The sequence below is a fragment of the Engystomops pustulosus genome, chromosome 10, assembly GCF_040894005.1.
Source record: "Engystomops pustulosus chromosome 10, aEngPut4.maternal, whole genome shotgun sequence".
NCBI lineage: Eukaryota > Metazoa > Chordata > Amphibia > Anura > Leptodactylidae > Engystomops > Engystomops pustulosus.
Genome location: NC_092420.1, coordinates 92,709,628 through 92,720,316, shown reverse-complemented (window position 1 = coordinate 92,720,316; position 10,689 = coordinate 92,709,628). Strand labels below are relative to the sequence as shown.

Genomic DNA, 10,689 nt, shown 5'->3' with positions numbered 1-10,689 from the left:
TAACAACCACTTAACAATCACTTTACTTGTACTGACAACCTAAGTGCCGCTGGTGGCTCTCGGTATCAGAGTCCAATCTTATACCAGCAGAAAAAAACAATTTTGACCATTTTGCAGATTTGGTGCCAAGTGCACTGGCAACTTCTCAAAGTCAGGGATTGAAGACAGATGGTTCAGTTGACATAACTACTCATGGCATAGCTACTTCCAGATCTGGAGCGGTACCTGGAATAAGCGGTTCGCTAGGTGCTGGGATGGCTACTGGTGTTTTCACTAATGGTGATAAGCTCACCTGGTGTAATGGGTCCATCATTACCTGGACTGACCATCCCATCGACTTCAAATGGTTATTTTACATCTTATCTACTCTACAAAACCTGTTCATCTTAGGTTAGAAATTAGTATCTAATACTAAACCACCAGTGCCCTGGGTCGCAAACAGATTGGCCATGGAACTTGTTCAGGCACCTAAACATTCAGTGTTCTGGTATAGTAACAGTTCCTGAAAAGCAAGCAGCCGGTCCGGTGGTTCTGTGACTTCTCTTATTCTACGATGTCTGATGATTAACAATTATTTATGCACCTGTACTAACAGCACAGGTAACTACAGGTAAGTTGTGTGAGTGAATCATGATGAAAATAGAAACGTAACATGCCAATTATGTGACTCCCATTCTCTTCTACATGCATATACTGTATGCGTTTACAAACCATATGCATGTACATAGAGACTGTATTCTTTTTTCATTTTAGACATTTGTGAGTGTTGTAACATGTGGCATTTTTTATTATGTAATGCAACTAAATGTCAGCAAAAAAGATATAAGAATATCACCAAGATGGAGCATAATACATCATTACATTATGTGTAACAGAAAATGCTTATAACTGAATGAAACAAGTAACATATCATCCTGGGATGATTCCACAGATGGAGGACAAACCCAGGGTGGAAACACTGTACCTTCCGCTACAACAGCAACAGGAGGAGGAGGAGGTGCTGGAACCACTGACAAATCCAAAACCACAAGTGCAACCACTACAGCGACAACTACAACTGCATCAACAACCACAACCCCAGCAGCAGATGGTAATGCGCTGCAATATAGAAGAATTGTTAGAGGGAATCTACCATCAAAATCCACGATAAACCGGGCACCGTAATAATCTTCTCATATGTGTAATCCATAACCTCCTTGTGATATCCATGACCTCCTTCCTTCCTAATTAAATTTTAAAATGATGCTAATGAGTCAGAAGAGCACTGGGGTGTTACCAGGGCCCCTCTGTGTTGTGGCTTCACAAGCTGTTATTCTGTCTTCCCCTCCTGCTCCCTCAGCACTTTCCCCTCTCACTGTCTGCTGTGATCTCACACAGGGAGAGGGGGGAAGTGCTCCTGCACAGCGTAACAGAATAACAAATATAAGAAGATTCCCACAGCCACGGTGCCCGGATCTATGAGTAATGTCCCTGGTTTATCAGGATGGATTTTGATGGAAGATTTCTTTTCACAATCAGGACAGGAGATACTTTGTATAAATATTATGGGGCACATTTACTTACCCAGTCTGCGGAATTCCCCAAAAGTGCATTGTCCGTGTATAATGCGCTGTGTGGGGAATCACTAAGATCGTGCACCCGATATCCTGCATGTGTCGCTTCCCCGCTCAGGTCCCCGGAGTTCACCTTCTTCTTCCAGGTGCATGTAAGTGCATTGTCCGTGTATAATGCGCTGTGCGGGGAGTCACTAAGATCCTGCGCCCGATATCCTGCATGTGTCGCTTACTCCGCTCAGGTCCCCGGAGTTCACCTTCTTCATCCCGATGTATGTAAGAACATTGGGGCAGATTTACTTACCCGGTCCGTTCGCAATCCAGCGGCGCGTTCTCTGCACTGGATTCGGGTCCGGCCAGGATTCATCAAGGCAGTTCCTCCGCCGTCCACCAGGTGGCGCTGCTGCGCTGAAAAGCATCTGAACGCGCTGGAGTTCACCGGGCCGGACCAAGTGAAGGTAAGCACGTCCCAAGCGACACATTTCTTTTTTTCAAATGCGGCGGTTTTTCCAAATCCGTCGGGTTTTCGCTCGGCCACGCCCCCCGATTTCCGTCGCGAACATGCCGGCGCCGATGCTCCACAATCCGATCGCGTGCGCCAAAATCCCGGGGCAATACAGGGGAAATCGGCGCAAATCGGAAATATTCGGGTAACATGTCGGGAAAACGCGAATCGGACCCTTAGTAAATGACCCCCATTGTCTTGTGACACAATTTGAAAGTTAAATCCTGCGCTCAGTCTGAATCAGTCGGATCGTCCCACGGCACGCCCCTCGATTTCTGACGCATGAAAGCAGCGCAGCTGCAACACAATCCTATTGTGTGCGAAACAATCCCAGCGCAGAACCCTGTTAAATACCTGTCCAAGCCGCACAAATCCTGAAATTTCTGCTTTTTAGTAGGAATGAATGGACTCGTACAGTTTTGTGTTCATCGATGCGGATCACAAGTGCTGCTATTAAACGAGTAGAGTATGACGACCATAACACTGCATGGGATATTGATTCACACAGTGAGAAGTCCTTTATGTTTCCCCATCTTCCCCCCAGCAGATTCTAGAGGAAGCTCGTTCCCCGTGTATGGTCGCGTGTTACTAGGATTGTTAGCGGCTGCCTTTGTCCTGGTTCCGATAATTATCTGTGTGGTGAGTACAATACTGCAGGAGTTACACACTTCATGTCCCATTGTCTTATCATTATCACTAAGTTATAGTTTTGTAGCAGTTTTTCTATGGACACTTGGCGTCAGTGTGAATACGGTGATGTGTTTTCTATACTATGGGGTGTCACCTATCACATGCATCACATTTTCCTGCACAATGGACTGTCAGGCTCTCTGGAAGGGGTCAGAAACTTCTATCATATTATACACATATTATAATACACAGTTATAGATAAGGAGCTGACAGTTCAGCCTCCCTGACTGTATACTTATGGTATGGAGAATATCACAGAGCATCCTGAACAAGCAGAGATGGTTCTGCCTCTGGCGGCTCATATAATGCTGTCCCAAAGCATCATGGGATTGATAGCAATCAGCTCTAATTAATTCAATGGAGTTGTTTGAGTACAGGAAACAAGCGATGGACGGGTGCGGTGCTCCGGAGTTATGTTTGTATGTTCTCTCCGTGTTTGCGTGGGTTTCCTCCGGGTCCTCTGGTTTCCTCCCACACTACAAAACATACTGGTAGGTTGTTTAGATTGTGAGCCCCATGGGGAAGGGGACTGATGTGACAAGCTCTGTGCAGCGCTGCGTAATCTGTGTGTGCTATATAAAGGAATTATTATTATTATGTGATATACAGGGGCTATAGGCGGCTGAGCTATATCTCTCTCTTGCAGGTGTCGTACGCAAACAGGTTGGGAAGATTTTCTTAGTGCTGTCAGATCATGAGGTGCCGGTGTGGGTGAGTAAGTACAACTCTTACACAGATATCTGTAGAGATCCTTATTACAGGAGAAAGGAGATAGCGTTTAGACATTGCTAAGTGTATGGAGGTCTTATTAGGGAACGCTAGGACGGTATTATTTATACACATATTTATTAACACGTTTGCGGCAGTTTTCTGTCTGACTTTGCGCTAAAAAGTACATGGAAACTCCTTGCACATGTATTTATAAAGTGTCTGCGCCAGTTTTGTGCCGCGGCTGCTCTGTGTCCGACAAGACAGAAAAATGTCACCTAAAGCGGCTGTTACTGCTTAGCCGGACAGCGCGCCAAATTTATCAATGCGCCACATTTATTACTGACGTGCGCCACAATTCTGCAGCAAAGTGCACCAAAAAATGGTGCCCACTTCCCGAGCAGCGCAGACCGAGCACCTCCATCCATGAATCTGGCGCCCCCTGCACACTACACAGGTAACTGCACATAGTACACACTGCACAAGTTCTGATACATGTAGCCCAGTGCATTGTGGTAATACTTAGACTTTGCTAGTAGATGTGAATCACTGTCTGTGTATAACCAGGATCTTTCTCAGAGCCCTGTACAATGTACCATAAAATAAAAGGAGCCAGAGACACCAGATAAATACCGGAGCACCTTCTTCAGTCCTGTTATGTACACAGTGTAATGCAATAAGTTGTAACTACTACTATTCACCCTTTAAAGAAAATTTACCATCAAAATCCATCATGTGGCATCTTCTTATATTTCTTGTCCATGGCCTCCTTTCTTCTATAATCAACTTTTAGTGAGGGGTGGGGGGGGGGGGTTACTAGAACCCCTCTGTGGTGTACCTTCACAGGCTGTTAAACTGTGTAGAAGCATTTCTGCTCCTATTGTTTGAGGTTACATTAGGCAGAGGATGGGGGGAAATGCTGAGGGAGCAGGTGAACAGTGTAACAGCCTGTGAAGAACAGAGGGACTCCCAGAGCCCTTCTGGTTCATTACCATCATTTTAAATGTTGTTATTAGAAGGAAGGAGGCCATAGATAACAAATATAAGAGGATTAAGAAAAACTAGTGGGAACTTTATGTTATATGCTTCCTCTTAAATATAAGAAGATTCCCGCAGTCCCGATGCCTGAATCTGTGAGTAATGTCCCTGGGTTATCATGATGGGTGTTGATGGTAAATGCATCCTGGCCCAATATCTGTGCATGTGTCCAGTGGCGTAACTAGGAGAGACAGGGCCCCCTAGCATGGGGCCCCCCTTCCCACTTATATACACTCATGTGCACACACAGCATATACACACACATACAGTGTATACAGACACCATATACACATCACAGATACTGCATATATAAATGACTGTATATGTTATATACATATTATGCTGGATAATGTTCAGTACAATATAGATATAATGGTGCACATCCTCCTTTCTTTATTTTGTCAGGTCGGATGCTGGGGCCCCCTGACACTGCGGGCCCCATAGCGGCTGCTGTGGCTGCTACCGCTGTAGTTACGCCCCTGCATGTGTCACACGCTGAATGTCATCTAAAGCTCCAATTTTCCTGGAAAGATAAATATCGGACTTGAAGAGTTCTACACTGTTCATCATAAACCCTCGATACTTGTGTTTCAGAGTCTTCTAGTCATCACCCAGTGAGCCGGAAATATACAGCATCAGCCAAATCCATCATCAGAGGAGCCACCAGAGACACCACTGCTGCTGGACTCCATGGGAAGACGGACACATACAAAGCAACTTTACAGGAGACCAAAAACCTGGAGGGGGCAGCCGCGTGTTCAGTTTTTCAGATGCAGTTTTTGAATCCAAAATCAGGTGTGGATCATAATGGGTGAGAACTTATCACTGGGAGAAGCTGCTCCACTATTTTCACTGCACTCCTGGTTTGGACATCGAAAACTGCCCCTGAAAAACTGAACATGTGAACACGCCCAGAGAGTAAAGAAAGTACAAGATTTATTTTTTTTATGATTTTTCATGGGGAGAGATTCATCAGAAGTGTCTGAGAGCAGAACTGTTCTAATTCCTCATAGCAACCAATCAGCGCCCTGTGTTAGTCTTTAAAACAGAGATGGGAAAATAAAAGCGGAGCTTGGTTGGCATGAGCAGCACTTCTGATACATCTCACCCCCATGGTCTTTAATTTTTTTATGGGCGGAGCCTATTGTCACATGATTGCCAGCGCTCAGCAGCTGAGATGCATTAATACATAGTAACTGGCTGGAGGCAGTGGACACAAATTGCTACAATGTAGAAACTAGAGTGTAACAGTGAATGCAAACACAAAGACAAATGTAGAGCGCAAAGATGCCGGCCCATATATATGAAAGCGTTTGCGCCAGTCTTCTGTCTGACTTTGCACTGAAAAGAACATGGAAACTGCTTGTCTATAGGGGTCATTTACTAAGGGCCTGAATCACGTTTTTACGCCGTTTTACCCGAATTTTACCGTTTTGCTGCATTTTTCCCTGAATTGCCCCCGGGATTTTGGCGCACGTGATCGGATTGAGGCGCATCAGCGCCGGCATGCACGTGACAGAAATGGGGGGGTGGCCGTCAGAAAACCCGTCGGATTCGGAGAAACCGCCATAATTTTTAAAAAAATGCGTCGCTTGACGCGCTTACCTGCACCTGGCCCGGCTTGGTGAACTTCAGCGCAGTCCGACGAACTTCAGCGCAGCAGCGACACCTGGTGGACATCGGGGGAACTACCTTAGTGAATCCCGGCAAAACGCCATGTGTGACATCACCCTTACTGCTGGATTCTGACCAGTATTTCATGTCTGTTTTTTCCATTGCTGTATAGTCGATCTTATTTATTTTACACAATCACAGTGTTATTAATTAATGTCAATTTTTGTACAATATTTGGGGAAGGGGGGGGGTGCAGATATCGAGTGCACGCGTATGGATTGGGAATAACCACTAAATCACCACCAAAGCGATTTCCCAAACAATATGGCTCTCTTACTAGTGCTCAGAGGGATTTGTGCAATGTTAGTAGATAAAGCCCCCAATAAAATACTTCTGGGCTACCCCGGGGGCCAGATAATAAGTGAGGTGGCAGCAGACGTCAGTTTTGGCAACATTTGCCCAGCTCTGGGCATCTCCCCATAGTCTGAGAGCTACAGTGGAGAAGGCGATGAGAGGCTCATACCTCATGACATGGAGGCACATGGAGCCTCTTTGAACTTTTGCATTCATATTACCAGTCGCCATCCCCTCCACTAGTAAAAGCCTTTGTAATTCACCTACCTTGATTCACTTACCTTGTCCAGTGTTCATAGACAGTGGTCCCCATTGGTGATCAATAACAGTGTTCAGCTTTACCCGAATATTTTCGATTTGCGCCGATTTCCCCTGAATTGCCCCAGGATTTTGGCGCACGCGATCGGATTGTGGCGCATCGGCGCTGGCATGCATGCGACGGAAATCGGGGGATGTGGCCGAACGAAAACCCGACGTATTCGGAAAAACCGTCGCATTTAAAAAAAAAAATGTGTTGCGAAAATTGCACTTTCCTTCACTCAGCCCCGCTCTGTGAACTCCTGCGCGTTCCGATGCTTTTCAGCGCAGCAGTGCCACCTGGTGGCGGAGGAACTACCTTAATAAATCCCAGCCGGACCCGAATCCAGCACAGAGAACGCGCCGCTGGATCGCGAATGGACCGGGTAAGTAAATCTGCCCCTTTGTCTCTGAGCACTCAATGAGAGGTCCCCATTTTTCTGTAGTTAGTACCCCTCTACTCTGATGTAAAGTCTCAGACCTCTGCAGGCAGTGCACCATCTTCGGGGCTAAAACAGCTAGCACAGGTATTTAAGAAGTGTGTACGCTGGGATAATTTTTTGGAAGTGCTGAACTCTGTGGTGAACTCTGTGAGGCCAGTGCAGGAAAGCGCCAGATTCATGATTTGTGGCTCACGATCTTAGTGAATCGCCGCATGCAGCATTATACACGGACAATGCACTTACAGTGAATTCCAGTGACCTGGTAAGTAAATGAGCCCCATTGACATTTCAGGGTTCAGGTCTGGGCTGGGGGCCGCTGAAAGACCCATTCACTGAGTTGTGGCTCCTGTGTTGCCTTGGCTGTATGCTCAGTGAGTGAAGATTGATAGAGGAAACCCTGCCATCTTTGGATTCAAGACAAGGCCTCAAAGGGGTTGTCCGAGAGTTATGTAAATTAAAGGTGGCTGGGAGGGGGCTGCTTAAAAAAATAAAGATACTTACCTTCCGGTGCCCTCCGGTGTCCCGCGCTGCTGTCGCTCCGTTCCGGGCGCCATGTAAACAAACATGGCCGCCGGAGCAGCGCTGGATTCAGCTTCCGGCCAGCCGTGGCTGGCCACGCCTACCCGTCCCTATTCACAGCATTGTGAATGTGGGTCAGAAGGTTGTCGGGTCCGGCCGGAAGCTGAGTCCAGCGCTGCTCCGGCAGCCATGTTTGTTTACATGGCGCCCGATGCATAGGCACGGTGGTTGTTGCATATAGCGCCCTCTCCTTGTCAGGATCTATCTAGTGAGCCTGTACAGCTCATTCAGAAGCTACTGCTAGGAGAACTTAGTGATCGCAGCTGTAGCCACTGCCTGGTAAGGCAAGAGTTAATACTTTGAAATGCGGTTGTCCAAAGATGTTCATGTAAAGCAAGCTGGATGCTGATTGGACGAGTGCTACCAGCTGACCAGTATATAAACCCCTGGTGGGCGGGAGCAAATGGTCTCATGTCTAAGCTCTTCAGTTATGGTCTTCTAAGAGAACCAGACCTTATGGTCTAGTTCACTGTTGGTGGAGGTATTTTAGAAGAAAAAATTTTTTTAGATTAAAATATAACTTTTATTCTTTATTAATAAAATAACCTTATGGTCTGTCTGAGATGTGAGCAAAGGAGTGGGCAGCATATGACAGAGCTGCACCGGCCAGTGTCCTAATACCACAGGTCCCTCAAGCCCCTGCCAAGCCCAGGGCAAGTCAGGAGACTTAAGCCCAGAGCTGAGATCCACCACCCGGACTCCATTTACCAGCCTAGCCTGAAGCTACTACCAGGCTGCGTGTAACCTTCCTGTGGACCGGCTCTCCATGTCTCCTCCAGCTTGCCGAATCTGCTGCTAAATCTGCTGTTATGGTTTGGCTGTTGTCTGCTGTTGTTCAATAAAGAACTGTAAGTTGATTTGCACAAAGTTGCCTCCGTCTGATGCCTGGATACGGCTGTCTACTACCACGGGCTTCCCCATCCATTACCCCGGGATTCATCATACAGACACTCAGGGGTTGCCCCAGGGAGAAACCCTTGCATGAGCCTCTCCCTCCATATTTCTTGTACACATCCCCTGCTGGAGACCTGCCAGGCTATAGCACAACCCTCTGGTCCCCATACCAAGCACTGTGACATCAGCGCATCCTAGGCTGCAACCGCCAGCCACTCCGGTATTCTGGGCCCCGGCTGCCTCCATGCCCCCCAAAAAAGGCTAGGCCCCGGTGGGGGATCGTGCACAAGGTTATACATACTTTCTAACTGTTCTGCGCCCGGAGGGAGAGACCCGGTTTTTGGGCTCTGTCCTGTCAGCAGAGGATGCCGGGGGAAATGTCAGCAGAGGATGCAGGGGGAGCTGTCAGTAGAGGATGCCGGGGGAGTAGTCAGCAGAGGACGCCAGAGGAGCTGTCAGTAGAGGATGCCGGGGGAGCTGTAAGTAGAGGATGCTGGGGGAGCTGTCAGTAGAGGATGCCGGGGGAGTAGTCAGCAAAGGACGCCGGAGGAGCTGTCAGTAGAGGATGCCGGGGGAGATGTCAGCAAAGGATGCCGGGGGAGCTGTCAGTAGAGGATGCTGGGGGAGCTGTCAGTAGAGGACACCGGGGGAGCTGTCAGTAGAGGACGCCGGAGGAGCTGTCAGTAGAGGATGCCGGGGGAGCTGTCAGTAGAGGATGCTGGAGGAGATGTCAGTAGAGGATGCTGGGGGAGCTGTCAGTAGAGGACGCCGGAGGAGCTGTCAGTAGAGGATGCCGGGGGAGCTGTCAGTAGAGGATGCTGGGGGAGATGTCAGCAGAGGACACCAGGGGAGCTGTCAGCAGAGGACACCAGGGGAGCTGTCAGCAGAGGACACCAGGGGAGCTGTCAGTAGAGGATGCCGGGGGAGCTGTCAGTAGAGGATGCTGGGGGAGATGTCAGTAGAGGACGCCGGAGGAGCTGTCAGTAGAGGATGCCGGGGGAGCTGTCAGTAGAGGATGCTGGGGGAGCTGTCAGTAGAGGACGCCGGAGGAGCTGTCAGTAGAGGATGCCGGGGGAGCTGTCAGTAGAGGATGCTGGAGGAGATGTCAGTAGAGGACGCCGGAGGAGCTGTCAGTAGAGGATGCTGGAGGAGATGTCAGTAGAGGATGCTGGAGGAGATGTCAGCAGAGGACACCAGGGGAGCTGTCAGCAGAGGACACCAGGGGAGCTGTCAGCAGAGGACACCGGGGGAGCAGTCAGTAGAGGATGCCGGGAGAGCTGTCAGTAGAGGATGCTGGGGGAGCTGTCAGTAGAGGATGCTGGGGAAGATGTCAGTAGAGGATGCTGGGGGAGATGTCAGTACAGGATGCTGGAGGAGATGTCAGTAGAGAATGCTGGGGGAAGGTGTCAGTAGAGGATGCCGGAGGAGCTGTCAGCATAGGACGCTGGGGGGAGCGGTAAGCAGAGGACGCTGGGGGAGCTGTCAGCAGAGGATGCTGGGGAAGCTGTCAGTAGAGGATGCTGGGGGAGATGTCAGTAGAGGATGCTGGGGGAGCTGTCAGTAGAGGATGCTGGGGGAGATGTCAGCAGAGGATGCTGGGGGGAGATGTCAGTAGAGGATGCTGGAGGAGATGTCAGTAGAGGATGCTGGGGGAGCTGTCAGTAGAGGATGCTGGGAGAGATGTCAGCAGAGGATGCCGGGGGAGCTGTCAGTAGAGGATGCTGGGGGAGATGTCAGCAGAGGATGCTGGGGGAGATGTCAGTAGAGGATGCTGGGGGAGATGTCAGTAGAGGATGCTGGGGGAGATGTCAGTAGAGGATGCTGGGAGAGCTGTCAGTAGAGGATGCTGGGGGAGATGTCAGCAGAGGATGCTGGGGGAGATGTCAGTAGAGGATGCTGGAGGAGATGTCAGTAGAAGATGCTGGAGGAGATGTCAGTAGAGGATGCTGGGGGGAGATGTCAGTAGAGGATGCTGGGGGGAGATGTCAGTAGAGGATGCTGGGGGAGCTGTCAG

General features: G+C 49.0%; 1 long non-coding RNA gene across 1 annotated transcript; it reads left to right on the top strand.

The window, feature by feature from the left end:
- Positions 1–940: 940 nt before the first annotated feature.
- Positions 941–5,885, top strand: LOC140104704 (uncharacterized). The gene is made up of 4 exons (XR_011850383.1): positions 941–1,090; positions 2,603–2,697; positions 3,395–3,459; positions 5,089–5,885. It is a non-coding gene; the product is annotated as an uncharacterized lncRNA (long non-coding RNA).
- The last annotated feature ends 4,804 nt before the right edge of the window (positions 5,886–10,689 follow it).